General features: G+C 42.7%; 1 long non-coding RNA gene across 1 annotated transcript in view; it reads left to right on the top strand.

Moving 5' to 3' along the window:
* LOC114009638 (uncharacterized) overlaps nt 1-8,821 on the top strand; it is a 17,260-nt gene extending 8,439 nt beyond the window's left edge. The window contains exons 2-3 of the long non-coding RNA XR_003551025.1: nt 6,487-6,541; nt 7,174-8,821. This is a non-coding gene — a long non-coding RNA (uncharacterized LOC114009638). The remainder of the gene's footprint in view (nt 1-6,486; nt 6,542-7,173) is intronic.
* The last annotated feature ends 14,257 nt before the right edge of the window (nt 8,822-23,078 follow it).

Here is a 23,078-nt window from a genome sequence, read left to right as displayed (position 1 = left end):
CAGAAATAGTAAGAACTTTTTAAATGCCCCTTTCTTTATTGGCCTAGATTTTACATGTTCATTAAATAATTAATTACCTTTGTACACAAATATGGCAGTTTTGAAATATGCATTAATTTACTAAATTAAACATCAACTAGTAGTTGCAAAGAGTTGTTGTCTACAGTACGTTTGCAGAAATCTGCAGAAGAATTTCCCCAAATTTTGTGTGACATAAGGGCAACTCGTCATACTTTGAAGTCTGTTCTTCTTGCTGGTTTTGCAGGGATTTTGTAAGGAACAAAATAAGTGGACATAAAGCATTTAAAACTTACCTATTGAGATGGCGACATTTAGTATCTGAGTTTGGGGGAACAAATGGTTTTTATTTGGTGGCTTTCTAGGTAGCGGAATATTTGAAACTGCGACATGATTTGAAGGGAGTATTAAGGGATTAGTAAACTAAAATTTTAAGTTCCTTTGATTTAGAAGTATCTTTAGATAGTCATGAAAGGCTTAGGCTAGTTTAAGACCATTGGAGTTTGCACCTTTGAAAGAAATACAATTAAGATTCAAGTAAATGCCTTCGGGAGATAGTGAGTGATGAAAACAAATCTCCTAAGACTAAAATTTTTAAAAATGCATGATTAATTTTGAACTGCAATATGTGTTCAATGTGGAAATGGAAAATACAGAGCATAAAGAAGAATATTTTAAGAGAAGCATTCAAAGAAGAATATTTTAAGAGAAGCATTCATACTGCTACCATCTGTAAGTACTTTTTTATTTGGGGGGGAGGAATATCATAGAAATATGTATCTGTCTACACAAAGCAACTGCATTGGTATCCTAATAAATATACAGTTATGTAAACACCTCTTTTTACCTTGGCCATTTACCATAAGATTACCTACATATCAAAAGTATTATTTCTAAAGAGTGAATGAATTGCTATCTTTTGGTTGTCTAAAAATTAATATTATAGGAGCCAGCAGGTGGCATGGAGATTAAGATACTGGGCTTTCACATGACCAACAGCAGTTTGAGTCCTGCACCTAGCAGCTTAAAATCACTCCAGGTGTGTGTGTGCGTGTGTGTGTGTGTGCGTGTGTGTGTGTGTCCAAAATCCTAAGAGGATAATGGAGAAGAAGGAATTGCAGCATGGCCATACCCTCAGGGAGTGACTTCTCACTTTCCCTTTCTCTGTCTCTCTCTGTTGAGTGCACATGCTCTATGGCAAAAACAAATAAGCAAACAAGAAAATTAATACTTTCTATACCACTTAGCGTCTCCAATTTTTATTTAATATAAATAACCCTTAAGAGCACTCTTAGCACACATATATTTATGTTGTGTCTATGTTTATGCGCAGAGAGATAAACAGATCATTTTCTTGGGGTAATGACTGTTATAGAATTACGAGGTCAACGATTTTGAGCATTTTTGCAATCCAAGTTTGGAACTGAGGTCAGCTTTTCAAAGTCGTCCGTGCCAGGAGCTGCTGACTTGTAGCCAGTCTCCTTTGGCGAGGGTGCACCACCATAACCGGCAATTCCAATTTAGGATGGGTATCATCCCAGTTGGCAGATTCTGCGCTCTGAGTCTGGCAGCAGTGTGTTCCATCCAGGGCTTATTTTACCTCCACCTGCCCAGGGTTTATTATGGACCCTGGAGGAAGGCCCATCCATCCACAATGAGCTCCTGGTGGGCAGGGGAGACAATGGTGGCTCTGACATGCTGGCTGGGTACGTCCACTTTAGGCAGACAACTGTGTCCTCTTATTCATTCACCAGCTGCCCCTGAATATCCCAGGGAACTGCTCACCCCTCAAATGTCCTTATCTGTGTTGGGGGGAGAAGAATAACGAATGTCCACTGGGTGAAACAATTAATCTCTAGAAAAAATAAGAATTAATGGAAGAGCATCTGTGGAAGATGTTGTATTCTATTTTTGGCAAAACATCTATAGATAATCTGTTCTGTCTACAGCACATCCGGATTTTACCACCTGTGAATTTAATTGAGGCAGTACTTATGCACCAATTTGAATAATATGCTTGCTTATAAAGTCAGGCCTGTAATTTCTCCTTACACCAAGGGGGAGTTGGTTTTCTTTTGATTTCCAAAGTTGAAAAAGTGGTTATCATACTCTAGGCTAGTTTAAAGTTTAAAAGAGGCTGGTGAGTTAGGGTCATCGGTCACTCTGTGCATACATCTGTTTTCCTCTGGGTCACAAGTACATATAGCCTCTCTGTTTTCAATTATCACATTATTCTCAGGATTGAGGGAACCCTTACTCACACAGCGCTCTGAAACAGCAGTTGACATGGAATCCAGGTTTACCAGCAACACGAAGCCCCCAACCAGGAATGGACATGTTTGAGGGTGAAGCGGTTGTCAACGACCTTAGAAAAATCGTTGGATATTTAATAATTACAGTTGCTCTCAATACTTAACTGTGGACGTTTTTGCCTCAGTAAGATATCGGTGTCTGTGGTTTATATCGGGTGGCAATAGATTCTGGCTGTGGACTTCCTGAAGGGACAGCCCGTGTCTCCTTTATCTTGCTCTGTCCTTAGAGGGTGGCACTTGGCCTAGCCTGTGATTATGAACTCATGGGAAAGAACCTTAAAATAACCTATATTCCCCTTATATTTGTAGTAGGTAAAATAACCTGAAAGAGAAGTACCTCACCAAGTGGTTTTAACTTTCCTTCAGCTGCAGCAGGCCAGTGAAACTGCAATCAGTTTTCTTCTTTCCTGTGAATACTTATATCAAAATTAACATGAGACAACATTCTCTAAAAACATGCCCATTCCGGGTCTTCTTTCTGTGAAACGTCACATAGAACATCCTTACCAATGGTCATTGAAACAAGGGGTGACTGTGGGCCATGAGAAATGTTTTCTCTTCTTTTGTTTCAGTAAGTGGATGATTAAATCACCCAGGATGGAGGAAGTAGTCTCCTTTGTTCTTACACATGCTCATGATAGTATCAAGTATTGGAAAGCATGAGAGGAAATGGATTCTCATCTCTGGAAGACACTGCAAATATATGTTGATACTTTCAGCATTCTGTCATAGAAAAAATTTAGAACAGCCTAATTATCTTTAGTAAGAGAATAGTTGAATAAACTGTTTAGAGCCACACAATAGGATATTTGCAAACAGTAGATCAATATATATTGACATAGAAAATTCACCAAGATGTAGTTTTTGGGGTGAAATGATGAGTATAAAATAATATGTAGAGTATAATAGCATCTGTTACATCAAATAGAATGCTACCCACCAGATATACATACCAGCATACCAGTGGGGTGTGTGTTTGTGTGTGTGTGTGCATGTGTGTTTAAGAAAACGGTTAGACTGAGGTAGAATTGAAGAAAGCAATCCCATTTACAGAAGCCAGAAAAATATATATATACCTAGGAATAAAACTAATCAAAGAAGTCGAAGACCTCTATAAGGAAAACTATGAAAAACTAAAAAAAGAAATTGAAAATGTTATAAAAGAGGGAATGGACATCCCAATGCTTCTGGATTGGAAGAATTAATATAATCAAAATGTCAATTCTACCCAAATAAATTTACAAATTTAATAAAACCCCAATCAAATTACCAGAGATATTCTTCAGAGAATTAGAAAAGGCAATAATAGATTTTTGTTCACCACAAACAAAAATCAGCTCAAAATAGATCAAAGACCTAAACATAAAACCACAAACTATAAAATATCTAAACATAAAACCTCAAACTTTGAAACTACTGATGGAAAACACAGGAAACTTTTAGAGACATTGGAGTAGGCAAAACTTCTTACATAAGAGGCCCAAAATTCACTTTTCTATTTCCTGAGTTTTCATGAATAGAAAGTTGGCCTTATTTTTATTTATTTATTTTTTGAGAGGGTTTTGCTATAGGATGCATGTACTTGCCACAAAGAAAGAGAGATGGAGATACAGAAAGCAAGAAATCATCCCCACAGGGGATGGCCACGTCACAATCCCTTCTCCTCCATTCTCCTCTTGGGATCTTAGGCAAGCACACACACGTGCCCGGCATGAGTTTAAGCCACCAGGTCCAGAACTCGAACCATGGTCGACTACATGAGAGTCCAGTGACATAGCCAATATGTCAACTGCTGATCCCGCCTTATATCAGTTTTAAAAGCTTCTGCATAGCAAAAGAAATAATTATTAGAGCAAAGAGACAGCCCTTGGAATGGGAGAATACATTTGCACACTATGCCTCAGATAAGGGACTGAGATCCAGAATATACGGGGAACTCAAGCAGTTTACTCACAAAAACCTAAACAATCCAATTAAAAGATGGGCAAATGGGCTCAACAGACAACTCTCTAAAAAAGACACACGAACAGCTCAAAAGCCATGTGGAAAAATGTTCAGTATCTCTCATCATAAAGGAGATGCAAAGCAAAACCAGAATGAGATACCACCTAATCCCAGTTGGAATGACTAAGATTAAAAAAAAAAAAAAAGTACTAATGGGGTTTGTGTGTTTGTGGTGAAACGAGAACTCTGCTACACTGTTGGTAGGAATGTAAATTTTGGAGGTTCCTTAATAATCAACAAATAAAACTATCATATGATCCAGCAATTCCACTCTTGGGTATCTACTCAGTAAGAAAAATACTCGCACATCCGTGTTTATTGCAGCAGTATTCATAATTGCTAAGACATGGACTCATCCCAAATGTCCAAGAACAGATGACTGACTGGATTGAAAAAATGTGGCACCTATATACTATGGAATACTATTCAGCCATAAAAAATGATACGACCCTGGCATTTGATAGAAAGTGGATGAACATAGAAGATTTATTGCTATGCAAAGCAAACCAGAATATGAAAAGAGGCACTGTATGTCCACACTTAATATATACCAAATGTCTGCACTCTGTGGCAGAAGCTGAAAGACTGGACGGTATTAAAGCATAGAGAGTAACTGTGGATACAAGAAACAGTGTGGGAGGAAGGTAAGCTATGGGGGGCCAGAGAAAGGAAATCAAGGGGAAAAAAAATCTAAACATTTAACAGGCACAAAAATGAAAATTATCTGTTGATAATGTGTATGGTAATACCTTTGACTGGACTAATACACAAAGTCTTCATGCTGAAAAAATTCATTTTTTAGTGTTGGAAAGATGTACAGTGATTAAATGTAAATAAAAGAGGAGAAGAAGAAGGAGAAGGAGAAAAAGAAGAAAAATAAAAGAAGAAGAAGGAGAAAAGGGTTTAGCAAAGCAAGGAGTAAATTGATTAGTTTGTTTTATACTTTTAAAAGAGTAATTAGGGCTAGTGAGAGAGGATGTAGCCTACAAATTCAATGTTATTAGTTATGTTTAAAATTTAAATAACTGGGGCCAGGAGGTGGTGTGGTGGTTAAGGCGCTGGACACTCCCACATGGCCGACCATGGTTCAAGTCCCAGACCTGTTGGCTTGCTTTCTCACTTTCTCTCTCTGTGTGTTTTTCTCTGGTCAAATTAAATGAATGAATACATGAAATTGAATAAATAATTCTTTAAAAAATAAATTAAATAACTAATATTTATTCATTTTTATTTCTGTGTTCTATTTATTACTACCTTTACTTTTTATATACTTCATTACTTTATTATAGTACTTGTTTTTACTTATGTATTTATTTACTGCTTATATGTTTTGCTAATTTATTTATTTTTCTTTGTGATAGAGCACCTGCTTGAGCATGAGAGAGAGAGAAATATATATGTATGGAGAGAGATTAGAGCACCCTCCACAAGGTCTTGTCATGCTGCAATTCCCTTCCTCCAGTCTTCCAGTCCAATAGACGGGTGCTCACTCATGGGCTCAGGCTGACCGGGCTAGAGATCTGAACTACAGTCATCCATGTGGGTCCAGCATCTCCTGAGTAACTCATTACCATTGATCTATGGAGTTGATCCTTACTCAGTATTTTTTTTAAGAAGTTTTTGCTGTAGGGCACATGCGCTCGCCAGACAGACAGAGAGGGACAGAGAGACAGAAAGTGAGAAATCACCCCTCAGGGGGATGGCCATGCTGCAATCCCTTCTCCTCCACTCTCCTCTCAGGATTTTGGGCATGCACGCACACGTGCCCGGCGTGAGTTTTAAGTCACCGGGTCCAGGACGTGAACTGCAGCTGACTACGTGGGAGTCCAGCGACATAGCCATTACACTAACTGCTGGTCCTTACTCAGTATTGTTAAATGGTAAACGTGAAGCTCTCTAGAGAAGGCACATTGCAAGCACCCCATATGTGTTGCAGATGCTGTTAAGTGGGTAAGTGGTTCTCCCCCACTGCTCCCATCAGTGTGTGTTGTATCTTGGATCAGATGAATATCATTCCCATTTTGGCTTAAACTGGTGTTTATTTTTTCCTGTTTTGCCCTCTTGTTGGGCATTTTTAAAATTTAAAGAAACTAGTCAGCATTTCTTGCCTCTCACAACCTCCTGACAGGCCCGCCTGATACTCTGTCTGCAGGGGGAAGTACTCAACTTCTGGATCTCACGGCTACTGGCTCTCGGTGTGCTCAGTGGTGAGTGTGCATGTTAACTCCTTGCTTGGGCGACAGGAGCATTCGTGGACAGGGTCTGTCTGCATCTTATCAACAGAATATACAGCAGTTCCTCTTGGCGCAGTGGAAAAAAATAAGATTTACTTTTCCTTTTAGAAGTGATTGACTGAGGGAAAAAGTGTTCACATAGAAGGAGAGCTGTCAAGATCTGTGGACAATTAGTTCTCTGCAGGTAGTTGGATATCAATATCTATATCTGCACATTCAAAGGTTTAACAACTCAAGCCAAACATACTTATCTACCACAGTGGGGAAAAAATTGTTCACAGTAGATTATGTTAACTGTCTATCCAAGCTCTTTTTAACACCTGAAAACAGCTGTCTTACTTTTCTCACAAGTCAGCAGTCGGCAGAATTCTATTACCTGAGTCAAATTTACCACAATTAAAAACAAGTGATAAGCTTTATCATGAGAGACAAATAAAAATAGAAGTTCCCATCTCTGGTGAGGAAAGGGCAAAGGGAGAGCAAGATGGATCTATTGGAAACAATTCCTTGAAAGGAGAAGGTGCCCCAGTGTTTAAATTTGTGTTTGGCCTTGTTTGGTTCCCCTGCCCAAATAGTGGTGTTAATCTCACTCTCATTCCTACCAGGTGAATCCCAGCAAGATGCTATGGTGACAGCCGGCACCAAGTTCTAGATATTTTCTCTTCTTGGGTCATTCTCTTAACATTTAAAAAATGTCTTTCTTAAGTGGTTTCCATCCACGCAAATTAATGAGAAGCATGTACTAGTAGAATGCAATACAGAGAGTAAGAGACCATGATGGCGTCCTTGACGATGAAACACTCGTTCTCCTGGCCCTTCTGCCTCAGACGTGGTAGAGACCGACCCCGATCCTCGTGTCTCCAGCTGCAGCCCGACTCCGTGGTGAGCTAGTGGATACCATTGCTCTGTCCTGATGCGAGAGCGAAGGCCACTTCGAAGCTGAGAGCAGCCGGGGTAACTGCCCTGTCAGGTCCCCATGGAGGGATTCCACAGTGAGACCAGGGCCTGTCTCTTCTCATGCCTTCTGACACCCCAGGATACCTTCGAGAAGCCGAAAACCACCTCTTTGCAAGTCAGTGTTGTCTAAACTCTGAAACCCCTTCCTACCTCTGAGTTTTGCAGGACCTTAGAATTACTTGTTGGGTCAAATTCCTCCCCGTTACTTGAACATATTCCTATTATTTTTCCGCATCCTTTAAGGTACTGTCTCAGAAACGTGACTGTAAATTCAGTGTGTCCCAGCATTCTTGTGAAACTGAGGACGTACAGACTTGCCTGTTGGAAGTGAGATGAGCCAGCAGTTAGCCCAAACCATTGACACTGACTCTGTTCAGAGTGTCTTCTCCACAAAGCTGGCAAGCGAGTGGCCAGATGAGCCTCTCCTTCCCCCCGTCATGCTAGGGTCACTTTTCCAGTCCATACCCCTACACTGGACCGTCCCAAGGACTTCTTCTAGGGTTTCCTGCTTCTCCTCTCTCGCTGTCTCATCCAGGTCTTTCCCAAGTTCCCTGATGTTATGTGCAGATGATACTAAAGTTATATTTCATTTTTTGTATATAGCGATCCTTTATGACAATCTGCCTTGTCACTTGTTATAGGCTGGATTATGTCCTCCAATACAATATGCTTAAATCCTACTCCCTGGTATCTGTGAATGTGACCTTATTTGGAAATAGGGTCTTTGTAGGTTAACTAGTTAAGATGAGATATCAGTGGTGTAGCATGGGCCTTTAAGCCAACATGACTGGTGTCTTAGAAAAGACCTAGAGACATCCACTCAGAGGGAAGAAGCCATGTGACTACAGAGATATGGATCAGACTGGTGCAACTGCAGGCCGAGGACACTAGGGACTGCCAGTGGCCACCAGAAACCGGGAGAGCAGCATGGAACAGGTTCTCCTCGGATCCCACAGAGGAGCAACCCACTAAGACCTTGATTTTGGATTTATAGATTCCAAAACTATGAGACAATAAAGTTCTTTTGGTCTTAAGCCTCCTGCTCTGTGGTAATTTGTTAACAATGGCCTTAGAAAACTAACATACCACCCAAGTCCCACCTCCGCCCCCCCATCCTGAACCACCCACGTAGCTGCAGCACTGTGCTAGGTGCACACCAGGCCTCCCTGCAGTTTCTGTAAGTTCTGGGGAACACAGAATGGAAACTCAGAAGAAAGACTCTCTCAGACCATGACCTCCAACTACTGAGGTGTCTGCTCCCCAAGCAGAGGACTTTAGCTGATTAGACAAAAGCTGTATAAAGCGTAATAATAAAACAAACAAGTGCCGATTGTATAACATGGCGTCTGTGTGGTCTTTTCCCATAGGATTTTTTTCCCCCAGTTTTTGCTATAGGGTGCTCACACTCACCAGAGATACAGAGAAAGAGAAAAAGAGATGGGAAGTGAGAAATCGCCCCCAGGGGAATGGCCACACTGAAATCCCTTCTCTTCCATTCTCCTCTTCAGATTTTGGGTATGCACACACACATGCCCAATACATTTTCTTTTTTATTCTTTTTTTTTTTTTTGAGAGGTTTTCACTATAGGGCACATGAGTTCGTCAGACAGACAGAGACAGAGAGGCAGAAAGCGAGAAATCACCCCCCAGGGGGGATGGCCACGCCACAATCCCTTCTCCATTCTCCTCTGGGGATCTTGGGCACGCACGCACATGTGCCTGGCATGAGTTTTAAGCCACCAGGTCCAGGACGCGGACCGCGGTTGACTACGTGGGAGCCCAGCAACATAGCCATTACACTAACTGCTGGTCCCCCCAATACATTTTCAAAGCTACCAGTTCTGGGACTTGAATCACTCACTTGGACATATGGGATCCAGCTGCCTTAACCACCATACCACCCAGCTGGTTCTTCCCATAGGATTTATTTATTTTATTCCTTTTAGGTTTTTGCCATAGGACACATGCACTTGCCGAAGAGAGACAGAGAGAGGGAAAGTGACAAATCACTCCCCAGAGGGATGGCCATGCCACAATCCCTTCTCCTTCATTTACCTCTCTGGATTTTGGGCATGCACACATTCACACCCGGTGTGATTTACAAGCTCTCAGGGCAGGACTCAAACTGCAGTAAGCCACATGGGAGCCTAGCACTATGCTATCTGCTGGCCCTTTTGCTCAGGATTTAAATGTTCATGGTCAATACTGAATCGAAGGCAAATCAAAGGGTGCAACGAGGTTGGTACCCCAGAAGAAGGTTGTCATCAGAAGCCTGCCTTCAGTCAAATGATCTCAAACTGGAATCTCCACAGGAAACATTCGCCTTAGAGAGCTGTCAGAATCCCGCCTCTGCACTCTCCCAGAGTCCATGGTCTCACATTGGTGCTACAGGAGCACAGTGCTCTGGTGCTGGAAGCCATGCGAAAGCCTGGGTCCTGTCCCTGGGTTGATTTGTTTATGCCAGGAATGCATGTGTGTTCCCATGATGCTGGTTGGCTGGAAGAGACTGGAGGGGGATTGTGGCATGGGACCGTTGAGAGTGCCTCTCTCTCTATCTCTCTCTCTCTCTGTCTCTCTCTCTCTCTCTCTGTTATAGGGAATAAAGGAACAAAGAAAAAACTAGGGCATCAGCCTTATAGGTCAGATTTTTATGGCAGCAAGAGTGTTAGGGGAAATTGAAATGTATTCCTGTTTCCGCTTTCAGGTTTTTTGTTTTGTTTTGTTTTCTTTTCTTTTGCTCTTCAGCTATCTATAGGCACTATCTTTCCCCAACTTCAATTCAAGGAAGTGCTAGCAAGCTTTTTATTTTTTTTTCAAATAATTACTTACTTTAATTTTATTTATTCATTAATTTATTTTAATTTGGCCAGAGAGAGATACAGAGAGAGAGAGAGAGAGGGAAAGTGAGAAAGCAAGCAAGCCAGCAGGTCCGATATTCGAACCACAGTCCGTCATGTGGGAGTGTCCGGCGCCTTAACCACCACGCCACCTGCTGGTCCGCTTTTTTTTTTAATTAAAAATTTTTAAAAAAATTTTTGGAGAGGTTTTTGCTATAGGGCATGTGTGCTCACCAGAAAGACAGAGAGAGACAGAGACACAGAAAGCAAGAAATCACCCCCCAGGGTAGATGGCCACACCACGATCCCTTCTCCTCCATTCTCCTCTCAAGATCTTGGCCACGCATGCACACATGCTGGGCATGAGTTTAAGCCACTGGGTCCAGGATTTGAACTGTGGTTGACTACATGGAAGTCCAGCGACATAGCCATTACGCCATCTGCTGGTCCTGCTATCAAGCTTCTTAAGTCTTTCCCTCCTATTTGTAGTGCTAGTGGCAATTTGAGGACATCTATCGCCATGTACAGAAAGAGAACTGATACATAGTTGGATGAATGAATGAGCAAGCTAGTGAATGGAAGCCTTAGAAAACCTAGATCAATTTGCTGAAGCTTCTCAGCCTGATGTTCTTCTCAGGGCCCCAGAGCAGGAGCAGAGTCCCTTGGTGGCCGGTGCCCTCTGGAACCAGAGGAGGGCAAGCACTCTTCCTCACTCAGTAAGAACAGCTGGTATTTCTTTCATTGTTTGGGTAGGAAAAAATTCTTTTCAGAAACCAGGAAGGCTTTTTTGTTCATTAAGTTATGGATTTTTTTCACATGTGCATATTTCTAGTTTCTTTTCATTTTTACTCTAGGCTATATCCATGGGATTTGTGGAACTAATTGGAAACAAAATTCCTGATATTTAATCCAGGCAAATTTTTCTCACATGGTTTCAGAGGGATTAGAACTTTCTCCAGTTTGTGGACGGTATAAGCTGCAACTGCACTTCCAAATCAGAGCTACACATTGGGTCCCAATTCCATCTGACCACCCTGGAAGAAGCTAGGTGCCTGGCCTTCGCATCAAACCTTCTTTAGAATTGTCTCAGCGTCTACTTCTGAGCGACCTGGAAATGGCCTACACACAGAGAAGCATATGTAAACAGTGGTGCTTCTTTCCACAGGGAAAAGAGTAAGTGACTAGAAGTCAGGTGTATTTTATCATCACGTTCACGTCCTTGAATTGTGAGTCTACATGCTGCATTGGCTCCATGCAGAAGCTGCCAGAGCACCAGCGAGTGAGCTCTGTTACAACACAAGGCAATAGCAAAGGCTGCGTAACTGAGCAGCCAAAAAGTGTTTAATGTTACATTTCTTGTTGGTTTCGAAAACAAACAAGTGTGCATTGACGTACGACGATCTACAACTCCAACTCAGGCATACTGACTGTTTCACACGTAGCGTCAGAGACTAGCCGAGAAGTGAGATTCAACCAATAATGGATGCGTGCCAGCCCCTGGTTGCAGAGTGCATTCGAAGTCTTCTCGTCTCAAATGTCTATCCCAGTTTGTAGCACAATGAGAGAACCCTGGTTGCTGCTTCGAGTGCTTTTATGGGAGTGGATGGACATAAACGCTTGTGTTTCAGTATGATTTCTTTTCACCTCCAACCACTTTGCTCTATCAAGATGCATATAGAGGGATTTCTCCATGTGAAATCTAGCTCCATGGAGACTTCATCAGACATCAGAGAATGCACTGCATTCCCTAATCCACTGTAGCCCATATCTCAGGGTGAATCACAAATGATGGAAAATTTGGGAAGCTGATGTTTGGTGAAGGATTTCAAAATACAGCTATAACTTTTTGATGAATGAGTTATCCTATCTTTTGAGACAGGTACTATCCTCAACTCTCTCTATTGCCTTCTTTTATTTCTTCCATGAGAGAGAGAGAGAGACAAAGAGATAGCATCCCCAACAGGGCCCTCACACTGCCATTTACCCTCAGCAAAAGCCACCCCTGGATCATGGGCAAGTGAGGATCCACCTGCCATATTTGGATATACCTCTAGAGGCAGAGAAAGAACTTTTTCCCCTTTTGGGTTAGCCTGGCAGAGAGAGCATTGCATTACCATGGTGCCAAGTCTAGCCCGCTCACTCTATTTTCTAAAACTTATATTTTAGAACCATGAGCTAAAATGTCAAGAGAATTAAAATCGCTACCTCTTGAGGTAGTTTCTAAGCATGCTTGAACGTCTGTGTTGCTGGTTAATTGGGGTCCTCCCACCCTGGGACATCGGGGTGGTGAAGTGCTGATTGGGCATCTTTTGCAGTGTAGGAAGAGCTGCCACTCCATGAAACTGGGCATTGTTTAACACAGGTGCTTCTTTGTGTATACACCAAGCAGTGTGGTCCCCAAACAACAGGCGATTGTTATTGAATGCACCGAGCTAAACAGAGTAATTATAGGTTCTGAGGAGACAGGCCGCTGTGGATGGTCCAGGATTTGAACTGTGGTTGACTACATGGAAGTCCAGCGACATAGCCATTACGCCATCTGCTGGTCCTGCTATCAAGCTTCTTAAGTCTTTCCCTCCTATTTGTAGTGCTAGTGGCAATTTGAGGACATCTATCGCCATGTACAGAAAGAGAACTGATACATAGTTGGATGAATGAATGAGCAAGCTAGTGAATGGAAGCCTTAGAAAACCTAGATCAATTTGCTGAAGCTTCTCAGCCTGATGTTCTTCTCAGGGCCCCAGAGCAGGAGCAGAGTCCCTTGGTGGCCGGTGCCCTCTGGAACCAGAGGAGGGCAAGCACTCTTCCTCACTCAGTAAGAACAGCTGGTATTTCTTTCATTGTTTGGGTAGGAAAAAATTCTTTTCAGAAACCAGGAAGGCTTTTTTGTTCATTAAGTTATGGATTTTTTTCACATGTGCATATTTCTAGTTTCTTTTCATTTTTACTCTAGGCTATATCCATGGGATTTGTGGAACTAATTGGAAACAAAATTCCTGATATTTAATCCAGGCAAATTTTTCTCACATGGTTTCAGAGGGATTAGAACTTTCTCCAGTTTGTGGACGGTATAAGCTGCAACTGCACTTCCAAATCAGAGCTACACATTGGGTCCCAATTCCATCTGACCACCCTGGAAGAAGCTAGGTGCCTGGCCTTCGCATCAAACCTTCTTTAGAATTGTCTCAGCGTCTACTTCTGAGTGACCTGGAAATGGCCTACACACAGAGAAGCATATGTAAACAGTGGTGCTTCTTTCCACAGGGAAAAGAGTAAGTGACTAGAAGTCAGGTGTATTTTATCATCACGTTCACGTCCTTGAATTGTGAGTCTACATGCTGCATTGGCTCCATGCAGAAGCTGCCAGAGCACCAGCGAGTGAGCTCTGTTACAACACAAGGCAATAGCAAAGGCTGCGTAACTGAGCAGCCAAAAAGTGTTTAATGTTACATTTCTTGTTGGTTTCGAAAACAAACAAGTGTGCATTGACGTACGACGATCTACAACTCCAACTCAGGCATACTGACTGTTTCACACGTAGCGTCAGAGACTAGCCGAGAAGTGAGATTCAACCAATAATGGATGCGTGCCAGCCCCTGGTTGCAGAGTGCATTCGAAGTCTTCTCGTCTCAAATGTCTATCCCAGTTTGTAGCACAATGAGAGAACCCTGGTTGCTGCTTCGAGTGCTTTTATGGGAGTGGATGGACATAAACGCTTGTGTTTCAGTATGATTTCTTTTCACCTCCAACCACTTTGCTCTATCAAGATGCATATAGAGGGATTTCTCCATGTGAAATCTAGCTCCACGGAGACTTCATCAGACATCAGAGAATGCACTGCATTCCCTAATCCACTGTAGCCCATATCTCAGGGTGAATCACAAATGATGGAAAATTTGGGAAGCTGATGTTTGGTGAAGGATTTCAAAATACAGCTATAACTTTTTGATGAATGAGTTATCCTATCTTTTGAGACAGGTACTATCCTCAACTCTCTCTATTGCCTTCTTTTATTTCTTCCATGAGAGAGAGAGAGAGACAAAGAGATAGCATCCCCAACAGGGCCCTCACACTGCCATTTACCCTCAGCAAAAGCCACCCCTGGATCATGGGCAAGTGAGGATCCACCTGCCATATTTGGATATACCTCTAGAGGCAGAGAAAGAACTTTTTCCCCTTTTGGGTTAGCCTGGCAGAGAGAGCATTGCATTACCATGGTGCCAAGTCTAGCCCGCTCACTCTATTTTCTAAAACTTATATTTTAGAACCATGAGCTAAAATGTCAAGAGAATTAAAATCGCTACCTCTTGAGGTAGTTTCTAAGCATGCTTGAACGTCTGTGTTGCTGGTTAATTGGGGTCCTCCCACCCTGGGACATCGGGGTGGTGAAGTGCTGATTGGGCATCTTTTGCAGTGTAGGAAGAGCTGCCACTCCATGAAACTGGGCATTGTTTAACACAGGTGCTTCTTTGTGTATACACCAAGCAGTGTGGTCCCCAAACAACAGGCGATTGTTATTGAATGCACCGAGCTAAACAGAGTAATTATAGGTTCTGAGGAGACAGGCCGCTGTGGATGGAAGTTGCATCGGTTTGGGCTTTCTTTTCATGGAAGTGTTTTAATTATATCTTTAATGGCCTAGAATTCACAAGAAACTAAAAATGTAATACATTGACATTCTTTCTGGGGTATCTCGGCTGATTGTATTTGTTTTGTGAAGTGATACAAGGCAATGTTAAAAAGTCTATGAATACTTTCGTGGAGTTGCTTACTTCTTTCGAAAACTGGCAGATTTCTAACCTTCAGATCCACCCAACTATCTAATACTTGCAGGGTTTTCTTTTGAGATGTGGAGTAGAGCACCTTTTTTCAGTTTTCAGGGTCTGAAAGATGACTCTCTGATGCTGGTGTTCTAACAAATATCGATTGCAATCATCTTGCGTAGCTTCAATAACTCTCGGCTATAAAATATAAAACAAGGTTTCTACTGCTGGCATTTTCATAATAGGAAATAGTTTAAAAGCATTGTATTTCACCCAGATTTTAACTCATTACAATTTTATAAGCTTAGAGGAATATTACTTTTATTGAAAGGTTATAAACATTATTCTTATTTCTCGAGCCACATGGATTGCATGATTAAATAAACTGAGAAAACCTATAACAGTACCTACCAAACTATTTTTATTGCATTTGATGCATTGCACAAAGAAAGAGGATATTTTAAAATTGAGACTAGTGATGATTTCCTTCTGGAGTCTGCTGTTAGTGCCAACCAACCAAGCAAATCTGTGAGTCAGTCATGCTGGTGAGGGAAAAGTGGGTCAGACCAATGGTTTGACCTTCAGTAGCAAACATGACTGGCTAAATGACTTAATTTCTCTCTCTCTCTCCAACAGGTGGCTATGACGTCTTGTAGTTATAGTCCAAATTAGTTTTGGAGCTAAAGTAGACAAAAAAGTGAAAAGTCTTATCTGATTATCTTTTCTGTTTTTCTATTTTTAGTATTTTCTTGTTTTTCTCTCTGTTGAGAACAATGTGATTTTTCTCAAGCTCAAGAGAAAAGAATGATCCCCCAACTCTCTCCCCAAGGTCTCATCCACAACAAAATGAAAAGAGAGCAAAGAGGGAGATCATCTTACTTTATAGATTCACGACCTCTGCTTTTGCTTGCAGTCTGGTCGTTTAAATACCTATTAAACTTACTCACTGGATGCTTAATGTGACTTTATGTAAAATTGAAATTCAAGGGAATGGGGAAGTACTATTTTCTCAAATTCTGTTTTTAAATAATTATTTAATTTATTTACTATTATTATTTTTTCATTTGATCAGAGAGAGAGAGAGACAGAAATTGAGAAAGCAAGTCGCCAGGTCTGGGACTCAAACCATGGTTGGCCAGGTGGGAGTCCAGCACTTTAATCACCATACCACTTGCTGGCCCACCCTCTCAAATTCTTAAAGCTATGACTTAGGGTCCCAAGTTGGCCCCTCAGATGACCTGAGAAATTCTGAAGTGGTTGTCCATCATCTATCTAGTTGCATGATAGGCAGGGTCAAGGTCTCAGTCTAAGTAAAACATATTCATGAAGGCACACAGGTGGGTAACATAATAGCCATCACTCTAAAGTCATTCACAGACACCCCCGCCCCCCATGCCGAGGGCTCAAACATCCATGATAAGGAGAGAAAACTACAATAAAGATTTGAGAGATGGAAAAAAGAGTTATTACTCTAAGATCCTTATCACTGGGGTTGCTGTCATGTGGATTGCATGATAACACCAGAGTGGACAGTGGATGCCTCTTGTCTTTATCATTGGAATGTGAACGGGCTCCAGCAACGTGCCTCTGTGGTGCCTTTGCTACGTCACTGCAGGAGCCCACACGGTAGGTGCAATTCCACTGGCCACCACAGTCTCTGGTCCCATCTCGGAAGCATCATGGTGGCAGTGGTGCCTTTACGCATTGGTGTACGGACCAGTTCCCCTGGAAGGCATCGTCACAGCACTGGTGAATTTGTGTCTGTAGCAACCAGAGGCAAAAAGCTGGAGAAAAGGATGATGGTAGGTGCCACATAGTAACTCAGAGGGTCCAAGCATCCAAAATAGTCACCTCTGGGGCTCCCCAAAAGAAACACGTAGATTCGAGGGGACCGGCCATTCTGCAGTTACGGTTGGACAGAGGAGGATAGTGACAGAGAAATACTGTGTCACCCAGAGATCTATTGTCCCCAGCTTGGTATGGCATCACAGAAGATGGGCCGGAATTCAGAGTTGCTCTAAACATCTGTGGATTTCTTGTCTCCTGACCTAAAACTAAGAAATATGTTTGAAAATTTGAAGAGAAGCTCTTTCAGTGCAGAGTGGCTGTCAAAACTGTGTAATCTTGTCAACCAGGGTGTCAATTAAACTGGCTTGAGGAGCGGGTTCGTACGTCCCTCCGTGTACACGGTTTCGTGGAATTTCAGGCGGCAATCCTCTGCATACAGCTCACGCAGCACTTCTGTCACAACGTGAGAATGGGAATCATATGCTCTGCCTTCCTGAGGGGGAGAAAAATATTCTCTAATGTTTTCCAGAAATGACACTGTTTTTCATTATCTGGTGCATTTCACGTCAGTTGTTCGGCTCAATACGTTGGATTTGCATCCCAGTGGTTATTTCCAGAGGCTGGGGTGAGGTACCAGCATTTCCCTCTGCTATGCGTGTGGAAACTACATGTCCTTTTCTCTTGGAAAAGAAAGCAAGACTGACGTCTTCTTCTCCGTCTTCCCACCTTACTCTCTGCCACCTCATTTACTGGATGACGAGCATGTTAGTTTGGTTGGAGAAACACATCCCCAGCAATACAAAATTTACGTTGAAATAATGGACCTAGCTAAGGCGTCATACACATTTTTATGCTGTAATTTATTGTTTAGAAAACTTGGTTTTTGAAGGGGTTTTGTAAAATGTAATCTCACAGTACATTTCAAGACAGAAGGAGGCCATATGGTCCATCCAAACCCATCCACCTGTCTGTCTAATGTTTGCATCGTGGAATTTTTTTGTTCCTTGTCTGGCTTCTTCTTTGAATATACTCACAGTTGCATGTTTCATTGTTGCCTTTGGTAGACCATTTCACACATTAATTATTCCCTGCATAACGAAGTTGACTAATTTTTTATTTTCTTTCCAAAGACTGAAGGGGAAAAGGCTGACGATGACTAACTTGAATCTCATAATAGCAGGTGGGCAGTTAATTGGGAAATGAAAGCAACCTAACACTAATTTGCAGGAGCGTTCAGATTTCATGAGTAATTGCCATGTACAAGGTAACTTGGCGGCGGGCTCATTGAAGCTGAACAGCAGACAGCATCTGAATATGGCTGTGGCATTTGTGACATATGTCCCTTGCCTAGAGGTATAGCACAAGAAAGGGCTGTTCCTAGATGTAAACTTTGGATCAAAAGATGTAGGGCATTTTTCAAAGGGAAGCAAAAGCAAACGGGGCTGAGTGTTTTCAGCAGAGCCAGGCACGTGCTCTGCGTCACAGTGACTTTTCTCCTGGTGGAGGCCGGGGCTTGCCGTCGCAGTCCGTGGCTGAGTGCAGGTACACTCGCCAGAGGCTGGCTTGTTCTCCCTTGAGCTGCCGGAAGCCCTGTATACAACAGTCCCGAGGTCAGCCTCTGTGCTGCAAGCAACCTCTCAGCTGGGTTGTGAGAGTGCATTGCCCAGAACGGGCCTTCGGTAAACAGAAGGTGGATGGCAGTATGGAAAGGGTGGGCTTTCCAGTCCATCTTGGAGGGTGTGTTCAGAAGGGACCTTTTGAATGATCTGTTAATCTGACACAAGACCAGCTCCAAAGATGCAAAGCTAAAGAATAAGTTCACGAGTGTGCTCCTTTTCCTGTCTGTCTGTATTTTCTCTACTGTCTACCTTTCTACCCCAGTTTTAATCTTGGCTGTTTAAGTGGTCTCTCCCATCAAAATATAACTGCAGAACTAACTCCTATTCCCTAGAAAAGGGAGGAATCAGAAAGAGTTTTATGGACTCCTCTGCCAAAGCTGCCTCATGAGCAAGGGAGTCCACGAAATTAGCCTGGGAATCTGGGATTATGGACCAGGGATGGGGATGCTTTAGCTAGGATAGCTACTTGAATACAATTTAAACTAAAAGTCTAACAGCTTTGGGGCCCATATTGTCAAATGGCCCAGAGGCTTATTTTACATCCGTAGACACCTCCCTCAGGGTGAAGAGATAGAGCCTGTAACCGCCTGTGCCCTATAAACAACTGCTGCATTTGGCTGGCGATACAGCCCTAAGTTCTGCCATATGGTGCCAGAGGATCCTGGCCATGGCCTCGGCAAGAGAGGACCCAGCAGCCTCAGGAGAAGGCCTCTTTAGCAAGGTAGGGCGGTGGTCACTCAGACGCGGAGAACACATGCAGTTGAGAAGATTAACTTTAATGGGGACATTTTAGGCATATGGGAAAGCATTTGGAAGAATCACATTTTAATGCTAGCTCCCCAAGTCCCTGAGAAAAAAATTCTGAAAAGGTCTTTCTGTAATTTGTGAATTGTGAAATAAACACATCTCAGGGTGTGTGGGGGTGCAGTGCATGAGTATGTGTGTAAATTAATATTCCAAGAGTGTGGGCAGTATCGATGCCAATGCTGTTTGAAGTATTTGCAATTCCTGACTCTGACTCATGTGAAAATCGGTGTGCTGCAAATCCTTAAAGACGGCCAGATTCCTTTTGAAAGGAAATGTTTCTTCCGGTTACCTTTCAGAGTCAGCTCTCCGGGGTTTTTAGCCAAGTGCTGTATTTCAATGTGTTGATACCGCTGAACAAGAGGAAGAGGAAGTATTCCTGTCCGAGTGGGGGACGGAGGAGGCCAGGAGAGTAAGTGCAGCCACATTAGTGAGAAAATGTACCTGATGATGTCGCTGGGGCTTTGTATCCTCCCCATTTACCAATCATTACTCAATGCCTTTCTGCGCTACATCTTTTTCTGCCCCCATTGTTCTGTGTAACTGAAACAAGCCCGCACAACATTGTCATCTGTGTCAACAATGGTTGCACAATCGCTTTTTCTCCTTCTGCAGCGGCTGCCTGCTAAACGTGAAGGAGGATAGTCATGCTTCCAAGCAGATCACCCTCCCAGGCTCATTTAAATAACGTTTCCCCTCACATATGCAAAACTCAGATGAATATTTACAACTTCCAGAATAGGTACCATAGGAAAGAGAGGGAGAGGGAAAAAAGCAACGGAACCCAACCCTGCAAGTGTAATCATTCTCAAAATGCTCCCCAAACAAATTGTTCTGGCTGCTGTTGCCCGGCAACAGCCCCACCGTAGCATTCCGCCTGGGTACAGGCAAAGTGCAGGTCTTTTCTTCTCAGAGCGCGCACCATCATAACAGCAGAGATGGAAAGCAAGAGGTGAGGAGGGCAAAGGTCAGGGTCAGCAGTTCATGTTGCCCTGATCCTAAAATCAATTTGGAGCACTATTTGTGACATTTTTCTGTGTTCCATTGCTTGATGTTAGCCTTGTAATGAACCACCTAATCAGACTTTGGGGATCAAGGGACCTTGGTGTTTCAGTATCAGGTCAATTTCTACCCACCAGTGTACCAACACCTGAGAGGCAAACCATTATCCAGGCTTTTGAGAACCTCAAAGCACTGAAGCGCCAAGGGGAGAGAAAGGAGAGGTTGCTGGGACTCCTGTGGGATGGAGCAGGCCCTGGCGTAGCTCTCCCTGCGGCTTCAGCTGGACCCAGAGCAAGCTGGACCACTGCTCACGTATCGGTGTCTGCTAACAGAGAGCCTGCCGGAGTGTGGGGTGTCTCTCCCACGGCATTCTTCCAAAGACATGCTGTTAATTTTTAAAAATAATTAGTTATTAAATTTCATTTATTATTATCATTATTTAATTTGCTATTAAGGTACACGTGCTCACCAGAAAGAGACAGAGAGAAAGAGACAGCAGCTGGAGAAGAGGAGTGAGAAAGCAACTGACAGGTCTGGTACTCGAATCATGGTGGGCCATGTGGGAGTCTGGTACCTTAATCACCACACCACCTCCTGGCCCATAGGGATAATTTTTTTTATTCATCTTTTTATACTTTTTCTTTTTTTAATTTACGATAGAGCATGCACACACACAATAGAAACAGAGAAGGAAGCACTTTCAGAGTCTCATGATGGGTCCGCCTTCCTTAGTCCTCTGGCTCATCAGCCTCCTGGGCACACCTGCATGTACTCAGTGTATTCTCAAGCCAGACCAAAGAGCCAGACCATGTGGCTTCCAGCACAACAGTTCACCTTGCTGCCAGTCGTGCCACCAGGCTGGGCCTTCCTCATCTTTTTAACAGACATATGTGTAAAGAAGAAAAACAGAAAGAAGGAATTGTGAAAAGTAATATCTCTCAGGGCCAGCAGGGGGTGTGGTGGTTGAGGTGTTGGACTCCCACATGGCTGATTGTGGTTTGAGTCCCAGAACTGACAACTTGCTTTCTCAATTTCTCTCTCTGGTCAAACTAAAAAGTATAAATAAAAATTAAATAACATAACTAAAAACTTATTTCCATTTGGATACATCATTGATTTTACTGGGGTTATGGAAGCATGTAAGGGGATCATATTGTACTTAGGCCAAACCAGGGCTAGATTTGAGGACTGGGGGTGTTTCCAATGCTCTTAAGACCTTTTATTACATTTCTAGGGGGTTTGTTAGATGATATGATGGACCTAAGTAATAGATGACGATTCTTGATTGAGATTTTTCTTATTTATTTGTTATTTATTTCTGATGTAATTAGGAGTTTTCTTTGATATATCAGAATTATTAGGGGTTGGGAATTCTCCTGATCACTTAATCTATTACTGACCTGAGCAAAATATTGACAATACACCTGAAAATTGCTGCATGAAATTTCCCCAAATATCTCTTTTATTATGATGGTTCTCCCTGAAAACTCACTATCGAGTCCCCATTTCTCAAAATGATACTTAACCCCCTGGTTTAACATATTTCCTGCATAGCCCTGATTTACTTTCCTAAGGCTTATCTCCTGCTACTTCCCTGGAGACTTGGGTTTGGTTAAACCAAAGGAGCAGCTTTGTAGAGCAGAAGTGCACAGTAGGGCACAGGGCATCTTCTGGCCTCAGCTCTCTCGAGATCAGCTGTGTGACTAAGGCAAGAGCCTTCACTTCTCTCGTCTTCGTTTCTAACACATGCATAGAAGGAGTGCTAAAGTTGATTTCTAAGATCCCACTCTGGCTTTCGAAAGTGTTTTTACACTGTTGATAACACTCTCATTTTAGAAACTTTTTTTTCCTTGCCTTCCACCATATTGCTCCCTCCGAGTTTTCTTTCTTCTCCTCTCATGCTTCTTCCCTCTGTCTCACGTAACACTTCCTCTGTTCGACCCTTGTGTGTTGACAGTACCTGTCCTCAGCAATCCCCTTCTTTAGTTTACTGGATGTTCTGAGCCATGCTTACAGCTTTATTTAATACCTCAAAACCCAGCTCTGCAATCTACAACTCTAACCCAGAAGGCCCCACTGAGTTCCAGTTTTGTGTTTTCGGTTCCACCAGACATCTCTGCTGGGATGTCTCAGTCACCCCATCCTATCACTTCCAAACCTGAACTCATTGTCTTCCTCCTCAAACCAGTGGCTCACCATGTTTTATGCCCACATCATGGTGAATGGGGTCACCAGCCTTGATCTACCCAAGCAGAGACTTACTAGTCATATTAGAATCCTTACTTCCCCTAACCTCCAACAGGTATTATTACATGAGTCATCAAAGCGTATTCATTTTTTCTTTAGAAGGATTTTTGCTACAGGGCATGTGCACTCACCAGAGAGACAGAGATAGAGTGACAGAAAGTGAGAAATCACCCCCCACACACACACCCCTGGAGGGGTGGCCATGCTTTCAGTCCCTTCTCCATTCTGCTATCAGGATTTTGGGCACGCATGCATAGGCATGCCTTCAGTCCCTTCTCCATTCTGCTATCAGGATTTTGGGCACGCATGCATAGGCGCCCAGTGTGAGCGTTAAGCCACCAGGTCTGGGGCTCAAACAGTGGTCAGCCATGTGGGAGTCCAGCAAAGTAATCATTACTCCATCTGCTGGTCCTGAAACTTGTTCATTTTTATTCCAAATAAATATATCTTGAGTCTGTCTTTTTTTTTTTTTCCTGATCCCACCGTCAATACA

The sequence above is a fragment of the Tupaia chinensis genome, unplaced genomic scaffold (genome assembly GCF_000334495.1).
Source record: "Tupaia chinensis unplaced genomic scaffold, TupChi_1.0 Scaffold000578_2, whole genome shotgun sequence".
Lineage (NCBI taxonomy): Eukaryota > Metazoa > Chordata > Mammalia > Scandentia > Tupaiidae > Tupaia > Tupaia belangeri.
Note: the sequence above shows the minus strand (reverse complement) of the source record. Positions and strands in the feature narration are given on the sequence as shown.